General features: G+C 40.4%; 1 protein-coding gene across 2 annotated transcripts in view; it reads right to left on the reverse strand.

Annotated features, from left to right (window-relative positions):
* The window catches only part of LOC150078114 (endosome/lysosome-associated apoptosis and autophagy regulator family member 2-like), a 425,663-nt gene that overhangs the window by 187,211 nt on the left and 223,536 nt on the right, over positions 1-14,916 (reverse strand). The gene's annotated exons all lie outside the window — the stretch shown is intronic.

Consider the following 14,916-nt stretch of genomic DNA (forward strand, 5'->3'; position numbering starts at 1 on the left):
ACTACTTTGAATAAGTAACACTTCACCCAAAGGAGAAGACTACTGTTACTTATTCTCAGTGGATACCACCACCCAGGCGGCACCGTTTCAGGGCTATTTGGCCCTTCTTCGGTGGGTGGGTAGGTACCCAAGTGATGTAATGATGGCAAAACAGTTATGAAGTATAACTCCACAAATATGAGATGCCTGATGGTGTATAAATTGAATTAGGGCTATAATGCATTACGGCTTATGCCTCAAGCTGCAAAAAAGTTATAGACTATGTACAAATTAGTGCAAAAGCATCATGTTAGTACACAGCTAATCCTAAATTAGCAAATTATTTGCAAGAGCAGCATCGTTTAAGTCATATCTCATATTGTGAATACCTTCACAATGAGTTGCCATGACATTGCACTATTTCGAATAAGTAACACTTCACCCGAAGAAGACTACTGTTACTTATTCTCAGTGGATACCACCACCCAAACGGCACCGTTTCAGGGCTATTTGGCCCTTCTTCGGTGCGTGGGTAGGTACCATTAGTTGTGTACTAACATGATGCTTTTGCACTGATTTGTACATAGTCTAACTTTCTCGCAGCTTGAGGCATAAGCCCTAATGCATTACAGTCCTAATTCAATTTATACTCCATCAGCCATCTCTCATATTGTGGAGTTATACTTCATAACTGTTTTGCCATCATTACATCACTTGGGTACCTACCCACACACCCACCGAAGAAGGGCCAAACGGCCCTGAAACGGTGCCGTCTGGGTGGTGGTATCCACTGAGAATAAGTAACAATTGTCTTCTCCTTTGGGTGAAGTGTTACTTATTCACAGTAGTGCAATGTCATGGCAACTCGTCGTGAAGGTATTCGCAATATGAGATATGACTTAAAACGATGCCGCTCTTAGAAATAATTTGCTAATTTAGAATTAGCTGTGTACTAACATGATGCTTTTGCACTAATTTGTACATAGTCTAACTTTCTCGCAGCTTGAGGCATAAGCCCTAATGCATTATTGGATAAAAGTGTAAAGTGTTCATTGTCTAATGGCCCCATCTCCGTGTTGTGTACTGTGTTTGTAAAACACAGAACACTGTGAAGGCCAGAGATTTTAAAAAGTGTAAGGTATATGTTTATGTTGTGTTTTTCCTCTGACCTTTTAGCCATTGGGCCCCTAGTGGGACCCCCCCCCATTGCCCACACTTAGCCTTGAGGAGGCAGGTCAGGCATAGAGGGATCGAATTAGAAGTAAGTACTCTGGCAGGCCCTGCCACATAATTTCCTAAGATTTCAGTGGCAAGGGCCTGAAAAAAAAAAAAAAAAAAAAAGTGCATATTCAGTTAGAGTAGGGGTGAAGACTGAAGAATGGGGGGAACAGATAGAAGTATGGGGATGATAGGGAAGGCAACCCTATGATAGGAAAGGTTAGTGGGGACTGGCCCCACCAGGAGAAAAAGGAGGTGGCAGGAGACAGAAACCCATTCCCTCCCTCTCCCTACCAGGGGAGGGGGATTTAAAGTGAACCGAGTTAGGGCACCCGGTTCAGAATGCCAGTGGCCAAGAAAAGTAGTTGACATCTAGTGGCACACCTGTGGCATTGTCAGTCTTCATCTAGGAGATTGTCTTATTGGTCACATTCGTGAGAGTCAAGTCCAGTAGTATACGAACCTTTTGTCTTTCATAAGTTGTCTCTATTCAGAGGTTTTGGAACATTCCGGTGGTGGTTCCTGGGCAAGTTGTGCTTCACTTGGTAGTTATCTTTGGTGGGTGACATCTTTGGAGCATATTTGGTAGTTTACACCAATGATGGTAATGCTGGTCAAGTTTTGCTGCCTTGTTCCAGTACCATCAGTATCCCTGGGTTCAATTAGTAGAGGGTTATCACGTTGCTGCAATTAGTTGTCTTCTCCTCAAGAAAAGCTGTTGTGCATAGTTGGTGAGAGCATAATACTCTTCCTTAGTATCCAATAGTGGTTTTCTTTGCCTTTTGGTATATAAGTCAGCTTTGTGATAAGCTGGCAGCGGAGGTCATCGTAGAGGGGGCACTCATGCTTGAGGTGATCCCAGTCCTCAGTTCCTACACAGGAGCACACTGGGTCCCCTTCTAGGCCAAAGGTTGTTAGTTTTGCCTTTATTGCACCATGGCCAGTAAGAAAACACATGGTGTACAGGCCTGAAGAAAACCATGTTGGGAAATCTGGATAGACTCTGCTAATATCTGGGATGAATCTCCTGGTGATTTCCCCCTTGGATGAATTTGGCAGCGGTCCTGTCACATCCACTGCATGTGTGCTTGAAGTCTCCTCTTCTCCATTTTTTGGTTGTTTGTAAGATACAGCTCAAATCCCAAGCAGGTCTGAGACACGCCCTTAAAAAAGATGATGCAACATTCCAGTTCTCACCACCTCCAGGTCGAGGGAGAGGGGCCCCCCCACCAGGACGTGGAAGGTGTGAGTACTCACAGTGCAGCAGGCACAAGAGATGGAGAGCAGGACCGTGCATTGAGTGGAATCCAGGATTTATCCGTTTACTGCAGTCATAACCTTGCTAAACCAAATTCCAGCTGCATACGTAATCACAGGAATGAAGATAGCCTTGTAATACAGCTAAAGGGTTCACTTGTTGAGACCCCAGTCCCAACGAGAGATCCTAGCAACCATGGCAGTATAGCTTCTTACTTTGGTTCTGATGTATTTGAGATGAACTTGGAAAGAGGTTTCTGTCTAGTACTATGCCAAGATATTTGAGTTGCTCCAACAACTTTACGGTCTTGTTTCCAATTTCAATCTTTAGCAGTCTTGTAATACAGAGACTCTCTGCTCCTTTAAGAAGCAGAGAGTTTATTTTTGATGGTGATATGGTCAGACAATATGTTTTTGCCCAATCCTGGAAGATTTGGAGTGCATGGTTTGCCAAGGTCTCAAGCTGGGTCCTGTAATTTGCAGCCACCGTCAGGATGAGGTCATCAGAAAAGGCTTGTGAATGAACCTCCCCGAAGTAGGAGCATAGAAATTCATCCATCACCAAGTTCCATAAGGTTGGCCCAAGGACAGAACTCTGGGGGAGCAATGATGTATTAGTCTTAGTTTCTGATAAGAAGTGTTTACTGTGATCACCCTATTTGAGAGGTAGCTTTTCATGATATTGAACAGATTGTCCGGTACATTTGCTTGCCCGAGCCTGCGGAGGACGCTCGGCCACCATAGGTGTCAAAAGCCCCCGCAAAATCTATTATAATCATCAGAAAGTATTTTCTGTCTGCTTGGCAGGCCTGAGTGAGCAGTGCCTGTAGAGCATCAACTGTGGAACGCCCCAGTCTGAAGCCATATTGATTTTGTGATACTAGGTTTGCTTTCTTGTAGTGACTTTGGATCCGTACATGGAGGAGACACTCTAGGAGCTTTCTGCATATGGACAACAGGGCTATGGGCCTCTATGAACTTGGTAGATGTGGCAGTTTTGTCGGATTTTTAAGGATCAGTTTCATATTTGCAACCTTCCAGTCATCTGAGAAGGTGCCAATGTGTAGGCAGACGCTGAATAGGTGCAGTAACAGCTCCGGGGCAAGCTACACAACCTTCTTTACAATCTCAGGCTCAAACAAGTAGGGCCCCAGACATTTTTCCCTTTGATAAGAGCTGCCGCGACTAGGAGTCCTTCCTGTGTGAATTGCAGTTCAACTTGTCCAGTCCAATAGGTTTCATTTTCTCTGCAGATCTCATGCTGCTCAGTTGTTTTTGGATTAATGTTTGGATGAAAAACGTTGTTTAAGATATTTGAGACTGAGTCCCTCCAGGTGGTGGTTAGGTTTCCCTGTGAGGTTTCCGTAGCGGTGTCCACTCCCCAGGGGGGCCGAATTTCCCGTGTAAGAGACAAGTCGCTCCCAGGATTGCTGCTTTGATTTCTTTATTCTTTCCATATATGCGTTTCTTGCTGTTCGATATACTTGTTTAAGTAAGGGTGCCTCTGTAGCCAGGTGAGCAGGAGCAGCATTGCATAGCACATGCTTCTTGATTAGGCCAGGGTTCGAGCCCGTGACCACGAAATACGAAGGATGCGGAAAGGTCATGGGAAGGACCACCGCATATCCCCGGAGCAATATGGCCTTAGTTGCTAATGCTCCTAAAAACCAAATAACAACAACAACTTGTTTAAGTACTTCAACCTCCACATCAGGCCAGTATCTTCTCACCCCCTATGGAACGCTTTCCGTTTGGCTTGTACCTCCTTTCTCATCCTTCGAAGCTCCTCGTTCCACCAGGGAACCACCCCTGGAGAAGCTTTTTTCCTTTTAATTGTGGCATTGCAGACTTGTGTTATAGGATTGTGATCTCTTTTTGAAGAAGGTTTGGATTTTGAGTTTGCCTGAGTTTCTGCTGTTGTTGTCCCACCACTTCCAGCAGGGCACCCCTGAATGTGTCCCAGTTTATTTTTCTATTGCATATCTATGTTACATTACTCTGGAAATGGATTGTCTATTGTGGTTTTTTATGATGCTGAATGTAATTGCTCGGTGGTTCAAGGTCATCCAATCATCCTGGACCTTCCAGTCAGAGATATAGCTGGCTGTTTCTTGTAGCAAAAGAAATGTCAATGGTGGCTTCCCAATGGGTGCTGCCGAAAGTGGGGAGGTTGTTTGGCTGATTGAGGATTCTGAAGGGGGAGTTACCCAGGTAGTCCTCCAGTCTTTGGCCGTTTGTTGCTCCTTGATGGTTTGGTGTTGTGCTGTACCATGCAGGAGACCTGCAGTTTACAGCTGCTCCGATGATAATTCTCCCTCCTAGGAGTGTGTTTAGTACACTTTGAAGGTATCTTATAGCTCCGATAATATCTTTGTCTGGACGGCAATATAGAACGACAATGTAAAAGTTTCCAAGCGCTGTAATAATGTGGTCACGTGCAGCCCAGTCTGTGCAAAGTTGGGTTATCTTTGTGGCTGTGATGTCAGGGTTTCTTACAACTATTGCTGCCCAGCGGGTTTCCCCTTCCACCTGGATGACTTTATAGGTTAAGGGATAGCCTCTGACCTGGTTCTTATGGGCGTACGGCTCTTGCAGGATAATTACGTCCGTGTTGTCCTCGTCTGCCCGAATCCTGATTTAGCCAACCACAGCACGAGTCCATTGTGCATTAATTTGCATTATTTTTACCTCTTCGAAGTTAAATTTTTTAAGGTGTCTCCCCATAATCGATCCATTGTTGGTGCTGACCCTTGGCTTTTACATATGTCGGATATTTTCTGTCTCTGATGGAATGTGCCGAGTCCATTTTGAATCTTTTACATTTCATACAAATAGGATCTTTGGTTTTGTTATTATTATTATTTATTATTATTATTATTATGTCTAAGGTGGCACCTAGACTTCCGTCTATCTCCACCTGATAAAATTGACTTTGTGCAGAACCTCTGCAAAAGAGACCTGTATGGAAGGTCTCTTCGCCATCAGGGAGAAGTTGTCACCTGCATAGCCGCTCCCCGTTGGCGAATAGACCCTAATGGCCACCCATATTCACTTGGTGCTGGGCCTGGTCTTCTATTTTAAGTGCCTCATGCACAAAAATCCCGCACCCACCGAAAGTAGTGCTATACCGGTGGGTGCCAGCAATCCCGCTCCCAGGCTGCCCACACCTGAGAGCCAGCAAAAAAAAAAAAAAAAAAAAAAGAAAAATAAATAAATAAAATACATATATACACACACACATAATATAAACAAACTAAAAGAAAAAAAAAAAAACACAAATAATCAAAATGTATATAACCAAATCTTAATTAGTAATCATTAGATTATTCCAATGTCTTCTCCATTGAAAAACAGTTACACAGAACTCTTGCAGTGCATTGAATTTATCCTGATTAGCAATAAGGTCACTTTCACAGCCTCTAACTAAATTACCAATCTTCACTTTTAGCCTTTCTCTATGTTCAACATACAAACTACAATCATATAATAAATGACTCCAAATCTCAGGTTGACCGCAAGTGCATAAAGGAGAGCTGACTAGACCAAAGTAATGTAGTTTAAAATTCAATGAGCCATGGCCAGTTAAAATAAACGATGTTACCATAGAAGGAAAAAACCATTTGTTATTACTATCATAAGTAAATTTAACTGTTGGAATAAACAATCTAGTCACCTCCCCAGTTGCACTAAGATCCCATCTCTGTTGCCACATACCAATCAACTGTGTTAGAACATTTTTCTTAGCTTTAGCTATCTCTATAGTGACATCAGATGTGATATTCATGAAAGAAACCACAATGCCTTTTTTTAAGTAATAACAAAGGGCCCGATACACAATGTACAAGTCTAGAGGCAAATGCCCGTCCAAAACCTGCATAGCATTCGTTGAGACTGTTCTGCACAAATTACAAATAACATAAAGCATTGAGCGCTGAATCGATAACAATTTCTGTTTAAATTTAACGTTAGTAACTCTGAAGTACCACACTGATGCTCCGTACGCAACTATGGGTAAGAAGACTGCCTTGTAGTATAAATTTAAAACTTTCCTTTTCAACCCCCAATCTGACCGTGTTAATCGAATTACTGCTGCACTAAATTTTTTAATTTTTTTGTGTAAGTAATTTAAATGTGGGAAAAACGATAATCTATCATCGATTCTTCTACCTAGATATTTCACCTCAGATACTAGGGGAATCTGCCTCCCCTTAATTAAAGCTTTTGGCGGTCGCACATAATTTAGTTTTCCCTTAAGAAGCATCATAACACTTTTAGTTGTAGATATCAATAGTTTGTGCAGATCAGCCCACAACACTAGACTTTCTAATACCTGGGCCACTCTTATTTCAAGCACAGCCCTGGATTTACCAGTAATACATAAAACCAAATCATCTGCATAAGCAATCTTATGCAGATTTTCAATTAATTGTTCTAGCCATAAATTAAGTACTAAGTTCCAAAAAAGTGGGCCCAATACAGACCCCTGAGGACGCCCTCTCGAAAGATTCCTATTAAACTGTAGATGCTTAGCTTTCAGTATAATTTTCCTACAATACAAATAACTCTGTATCGTCCTATACAATAAGTCTGGACATTGCATACCCCTTAATGCAGACAGAATACTCTCATGCCACACCATGTCAAAAGCTCCAGTAAAATCTATAAAGATGGCTAACACATACTTATCCTCTACCTGGTTGGTGAAATTCATGAGATCATTAATGGCATCCTCCGTAGAATGTCCTCTCTTGAAACCATACTGATAAGGCAGGGTCAAACCATTTTTATCCATGACTTGGTTCAATCTTAAAAATAACAATCTTTCAAAAACTTTGCCAAGATTGGCCAATAACGAAATTGGTCTATGCCGTCTTAGGTCATTTGGTTTTTTACCCGGCTTAACTAACAGCTTGATCAAACCAACTTTCCAGATCCCAGGAAAGGTACCTTGAAGTAAGCATTTATTCTACAAGTTTAACAAGATGTTAGGATAAAGCTCAATCATTTTAAGAACAGCGATATTCTCTACTAAATCGATTCCTGGGGCTTTGGAAATGTTAATTTTCTTAGAAATTCTCAATTCCTCTAAAGTAAATAAGCTAATATCAACAGACCCAAGGTATGTTACATTAGAGTCCTTGATGCCTTCTTGCTCTGTTGTCTCCCCCCCCCCTTCTTCCTCATGAGAAAACAACTCCGATGTTATTGCCTGCACTGTTGTAATCCAATCAGTTGTTTCCACTCCATTGACGATTACGGTATTCATTATCTCTCCAGGTCTTACTTTACTCATACTTAGTTTATAAATTAATCCCCAAGGATCTGTATTGCCCACACTAGTAACTAGATTACTCCAAGCCTTTAATTTACTCTCGTAAATAGCCTTATAATAAATTTTCTTTTTATTCCTATAACATGCATGATAAAATTGAGCCTCATTCAGCCCCCACCGCCTATACCTCTGATATGCCTTCCTACATAAAAATACTTCTTTCCTTAACCTGGATAATTCCACCAATTAACAACTCGCCTCTTAACTCATTGTCTTCTTGAGGCACAACTGAGGGCTCTAAGCAATGAAGACTGAACGAAAGCAGCATACTCACAAGCATTTAAAAAATTCAAATTAACCATATTGTCTCCCGAAAAATCTAAAGCCACTGACCATGCAAAACTAGACCAGTTAATCTTCTTATAAGTAAATCTAGTTAATTCAAAATTATCAAAATCTAAAGAAGTATTTAAATCAGCCAAATTAATATGAAAAACCAAAGATCTATGATCAACACGTCAAGTAAGAAATTAGTTGCAGCTTTAGTCACTTTATTATTTTCACTAGTCATGTAGTCAATAACTTTTTTCTTCAACTTTGTTACAAGCTCAAAAATAGTAGACCCGTCAGGGTACCTCTGCCTTTAATCCTGTATGTTAGCAACAATTATTTCACTCTCACGAACATTTGTGCCTGTACTTCTCCCCGATTCCGAATAAAAACTACCTACATCAGAAACCATATTATCAGGCTGAATATCTGGAAAATCAGTTATCTTACCATTTGACAAATCATTTGTGAAATCTGTTACGGCAACATCTTCTTCTAACTGCACCCCCTGTTCAACCATGCAGCCAACTTTAACTACGTTTTCCACACCACCTACCTGGATATGAGAATCAGCTTTACCAGACGTCCCAGCTTTAGTATTCAGACTAACAGTACTCATTGCACCACTACCTCCACTACTTAAAACACTACTTGCTTTAATATTTTTAACTTTAGACGATTTCTCAGAAACTTTCTTTACAGAATCAGTATTGTACAACGTGAGAACTCTGGAAGGAAGTGGGGGGAAAGCTCCAATCTTCTCTTCCTTCCCCCCTCCTTTACACCAAGCTTCTTACTATTAATTCTGCCTTCCATTAACTATAATAGTCAGTTCAAAGCAACCAACTATTATTAACTGAGACGCAACAATATTATTAACTGAAGATTAGTTAACTACGCCAAAAACTATAACGTCAATAAATAAATATATCAAGAATTAATGTTACAACACAACAAAACAGTAGCAATCGAGCTAGCAACCAGACCAGTCTGCAGTCGTGGAGAACTTTTACCACACACCCGAGCACTCGGGCAGCTGTGGGTGACTAACAAAACTTTGGTTTTGTTAGTCACCCACAGCTGCACATGGCTGATATTGCTATGTTGGTTGCAGCATATTTGCCACTAGGGATTTTCTTCATTTCTTCAAATGGCCAAACACAGTGGCAATTTATATTGGCCACCAAAAGCTGTTAAATTTTAACTAATGGCATAAAGGATTGTGAGGTTGATAAATTCTCGGCTCACGATGATCGGGTAAATCTAATTCTCTATTCGATGAATAAAACTAATACTCAGGATATTGGGGCTAAATTGTCGAAAAACCGTTTTCGATTAGACCCAGCAATAATTAAGCAAAGGAAAGCCAAACCAAAAGTATTGAGGAGGAGATGTGAGAGAGCCAATGAGAAGGCAAGAGCCCATAACTACCAAAAGCTTGCTTTCGCCCTTAACGGGGGATAGTAATATGGGAGAAAGGGGCAGCGAGAACTTCAGTCCTGCGCTAACGACAATAAGCAAAAAGAAGGTTTATGTTCATAGTGAAACCATGCACACACCGGGCCATGACGCAGGCTTAAGTAACTAAAAGAACAGTCCTCTTTCATATTTACGACTTTCCCCCACTGCCATTGGGAGGAAGCGAAGAATTCCTTTTTTTTTGTGTAGCCAATGAAGGAAAAATTTGAAGGAGGAAAGTAGTGCCGAAGCGCAAGGCATATAAGGGTAGATGGGGGCCCAAAAAAAGAGAAAGAGATGGGAGTTGGCTCTTCGTAGACGAACAACTAGTCGGAGAATCAGCAGAGCAGCAAGAGACAAAGGGAAGAAGAAAGGAACAAAGGCAGAGAAGCAGCAGAGCAGCCACCAGGCACAAATCGCCTGAAAACCAGTAGAGGACCCCACCCAGATTTTGCTGGAGAGAAGGAGGCCGTCTAACTGAATTCCAGGAGCGAGCGAATTAACTGGTAAGCCATTATATTATTCGTGTGAATGTAACAATCGAAAAACGAAACCAAACTGATAACATTTTCAATGCTTCTTTCCTGACCTCAATGAATTACATGTTAACACAGTATAGGTTAAACGATTATAATGCTCCCATAAACACCCGAAAATTCCCATCCTGATGCCCACGAGAAAAGTGCAGTATATTCGAGCATGATCAAGTGCCGAGTTCCGGATGATGATGAAGGATGCACTGAGAGATAACAAGCCAGGAAACGTAGCCACACCCACCCACGTTTAGCGTCAGAATATGAGTAGTGCCAAAAATGTCTATGAGCATTCTGGACGTTTAACCTAGAACAATCTAGTACACTACAAAAGGTAAGAATTGTGAAGGGTTAATGTTGCAAGATAAAATACAGGATTTCTATGAAGAGCAGAATGTACTAGTTTATTACCTGATCCACATATTTGACATTATGGAATGTAACCAACGCCTGAGTGCCACAATTTAAACAAATCACCTAAGTAGAGTGCAAGTATTGTATATCTATTTTGTTTTGTGTTAATAAATATTGTTATATGTTTCACTAAGTCTCGTCCTCTCTGCCCATATCCAAACACACCAGCGCAGGTAAGAACCAACTAAGAGGAGTTATATGCGGGGGATCGATTCGGCACACTGCGATTGTCAAATCCTTTAACACAATGCTAATCCTGTGCTGCAGTCACAGCAGTTATATAACTTCTGGAGACCGAGGGCAGGGATTTTGTCCTAAGAGATTGTGAGTTAGAACGACTAGATGAAAAAGGGCGTCGACCCACAGAAACGAGAGGAAGCAAGATGGCGCCCTGAAGTGAGCAAACCCAAACAAGAAGGTGCCACGTGGCCAAAGAAGACAGGGCCACCCACAAGATGGTGACGTGATGCCCTACGGGATACCTAACTTTTAACTTTTATTCCTCTATATGAGGTATCTCATACAGAGGAACTTGGGTATTCTTAAATTTTCAGGCAGTATGTAATTTCAATCAGAGTCGTTTTATATGTGAAAGTCATATGTGCCTACAAGTGGTTAATGTAACCAAGTCATTACCATTGCAATTTCTATTTAACAAGAGCATAAGAGGATATTAGCTTTAAACTTTTGTTCCTCTGTGCAGGTATCCTCTTGGTGTATTGTTCAAAAACTTCCATGCAGTATCATCATCATCATCATCAGCCATTTTCAATCCACTGCAGGATGAAGGCCTCTCCAGCAACTTTCCAGTTCCTTCTGTTTTGAGCACTGGTTCTTTAGTTTTGATAAGAATGTCCTTTACTTGAGTTTGCTGCCTAATCCATGTGTTTCTCTTCTTATCTAACAGTCTGATTCCCAATATAATTCATTCCATTCTTCGCTGTATAGTTCTCAGCTTCTCTTCCATTCTTTTGGTGAGTGCCCAAGTTTCACTTCCATAAGTCATGGTGTGAGTATACGTTGGTTCATTATTTTACGTTTCAGACAAACCAGGAAATTGCTCTTCAGTATGCGACTATATTTCCTGAATGCTATCCATCCAAAATTTATTCTTCTTTTAACTTCCAGCCATTTATCACTATTACAGCTAATAACTTGTCCTAGAAAAGTATATGACTCCACCTTTTCAATTACTGCTCCTTCAATCATTATTTCTCTTTCTGTGGCATACTTGTTCATCATTACTTTTGTTTTAGCCATATTCATCTTTAGTCCTTACTAACTGTGCATAACTGATTAAGATTTTCCTCTAATTCTTTGGGATCGTGGCTTATGACCACAATGTCATCTGCAAATCGTAAATGGTTTAGGTACTCTCCGTTCACATTGACTCCTTTCTGCGACCAGTCTAATTTTCTGAATGCTTCCTCAAGGGTAGTAGTAAACAGCTCCGGAGATGTGTCTCCTTGTCAAACTCCTTTCTCGATTTTAAATTTCCTACTGTCTTTGTCTAGTCTAATAAAGGAGGTAGAACTCTCATATATTTTCTTCAAAATCATAATATGCGGGGTATCTATGCCTTGTCTTTCCAGTGCCCGAAACATTAGCTTATGCTGTACGGAGTCAAATGCCTTTTCGTAATCCACAAATGCCAGGCATCATGATGTTTTATATTCATTTGCTTTCTCCATTAGCTGTGATATTACGTGAAGGTGATCCATAGTTGAGAATCCTGTCCTAAAGCCAGCTTGCTCTTTCAGTTGATTCTCATCAAGTATTCTTTCTAATCTGTTAGTAATGACCCTTGTGAACAACTTGTAGATGTGGGATAACAAACTAATTGGTCTATAATTTCCAATTTCTGATTTATCTCCTTTCTTATGCAGCAAAACTATGATTGCATTATTCCACTGCTTAGGCGTCACACCTTTTCTAATGCACTTTGTGAAGAGCCCTGCCAGTTTTTGTGTTATGTCTCTTCCTCCATATTATAACAACTCTACAGTAACTTCATCTTCCCCCGGGGCTTTCTGATTCTTCATTTTCTTCAATGCATGTTCTACCTCATCAGGAAGAATATCGGGTATGTCATATGTGTTGCTACTTTGCAATCCATCTTCCCCACTGCTGGCATCATTCCCTCGCTCCTTGTATAATTCTCTATAGTAGTCTTCTGCCATGCGGTATGCAAGCCTCTAACTTTAATTAGAACTGTTTCCCACCAGAAAAGTCACATAGGTTTGCCCATGGTCTATATTGTCACAGTAACAAATTTCCTTATCTGAATTTTTCACTGTTTAGGTTAGAGTGGACAAAAAAAGTATGGGAGTGAGCAGTAACTTTCCCATAGCAGTAATAATAATAAAATAATAAAAGTAACAATAAAAAGTAATAATAAAAGTAAAATAATAATTTCAGCCATTGTGCTGAAATTATCATTTTCCCTCAGTGAGGTTAACAGTTATAAAGAAAGTAACAATGCATTTTTATAAATGAATTTCACACTTCTTAGATGGTTAAATCATTATTAATCATTTAACCATTTGGAGTCATAAATCTAAAAATCAACTTCTTACTAGCTATGGTTTCTGTACTCGTCATAGTTTTCTTTACCCCTTGAAAGAAAATTACAATCTTCCTAGAAAATTTCTTCAACTAAAAATTAATTTTCTGTTTATACTCTGGCACGACAACCAAGTCAGTAGAGTTTACAATAAATCGTCAATATAAATATTTATTGTATTTAGTAGTCACGGGCTTGAACCCCAGTCCACTCAAGGAACGTGTGCTATGCACCCTCGCCCCTGACCATTCAGCTACATCAGGCCTAATACCCATCAATTGGCCATAAAATTATGGAGAAAATACCTTTCATCAAGGGTGACCCTAAATAGAGTAGTACAACACACCTACATGCTTCCCTGGTAAAAAAAATAATAAATCGCATGTGTACCCTGTATGCACAAAAGATGTTTTATATGTAAACATCTTTGATGACACCTACTAAATTTCGAACAGCTAGAACCGAAATCATGAACAATGTAACTTATGCTCATGCCCGCTACTTACTCTACCGAATCAACATTTGGAAGAGGTTAGGCCAATAGACTAATTACCCATTTGATTGTAGACATTTGTTGAATAATATGATTGCAACAATACAAGTATTTGTATCGTTACAATCACACTGTCATTTTGGATCATGTTACTCTGTCATGCTTTGTCGCAAATTACACATGCTATGAGATCTGCAAGAAACGACAGTATCCACACATAATACATTATCGAAACTGACTTGGCTCAGGATCTCAATGAGTACAAGTGTGAGATGGTAATGCTGCACATTCCATTTCATAATGAGGAAACAGAGATACTGTTGGAGATGAAATATGTCGAGATCCATGAGGACAATGAAGAGCTCATACCAGATCGTAAATTGTATGAATCAGACTTGAACATTTGCAAAACTATTGAAATATTTAAGACGATGTGTCAAGACAACAACGACGTTGACCCTGATAAAGCTTGCGGTAATGACCTGCATAGCCTTGTAATGCGACTGCAAGAAGATCCCTTTCTAAACCTTTACAATTATCCAAACAGCAAAAACTTGATAACCAACGAGGGCTTCTGCAACTTAATGAGAATGGCAAATGACAAGCAAAAGATTCTACTCGTACATATAATTTGGAGTCTGTTATCTCCCAACTGGGAACCGATTCAAATATTCTTAAAAGGTCCAACTGGTTGCAGAAAAATGTTTATGATTTGCCTCTTGATGAAAATATACAACTGCTTCAGTAATACAGATGGGTACTGTAAGCCTACATTACAAGCTTTTCTACTGGTAAGACTGAAGTGCATGTAATGTAATGATCTTGGATGTGCTCAGAGTTGGTTTATGCCAACTCTGAGCACATCCAAGGTTACCAAAAGGTTTCTGCCAATGGTGGCAACGGTTAACCCAAAGCAACCTAAGTGATATGTCCCCGAATCATAAACGTTTTTCAGCAACCAGCTGGTTTATGCCAGTTCTGAGCACATCCAAGATCCTTTGCACAATCTCCTCTCCCGACTCCGTTCTTTTTGCCTTTCCCATGTTTTTTCCACAAACAACTGGTTCATGCCAGCTCTGAGCACATCCAAGATGACCTCCCATGATCCTTTGCTTTAAATGCTTTACTTTACTTTAAATTTTGCAAGATATCCATTTCTACAGTTACCAAAAGGTTTCTGCCACTGGTGGCAATGGTTAGCCTAACGCCACCCAAGTGGTATGCCCTGAATCATAAACGTTTTTCTGCCACCAGCTGGTTTATGCCAGCTCTGATACAAGATCACCTCCCATGGTCCTTTGCTTTAAAAGTTTTACTTTAAATTTTGCAAGTTATGCATTTCTTTGGTTACCAAAAGGTTTCTGCCACAGGTGGCAATGGTTAGCCCAATGCACCTAAG

Source organism: Mastigoproctus giganteus, chromosome 11 (genome assembly GCF_048544385.1).
Source record: "Mastigoproctus giganteus isolate SK-2022 chromosome 11, ASM4854438v1, whole genome shotgun sequence".
NCBI lineage: Eukaryota > Metazoa > Arthropoda > Arachnida > Uropygi > Thelyphonidae > Mastigoproctus > Mastigoproctus giganteus.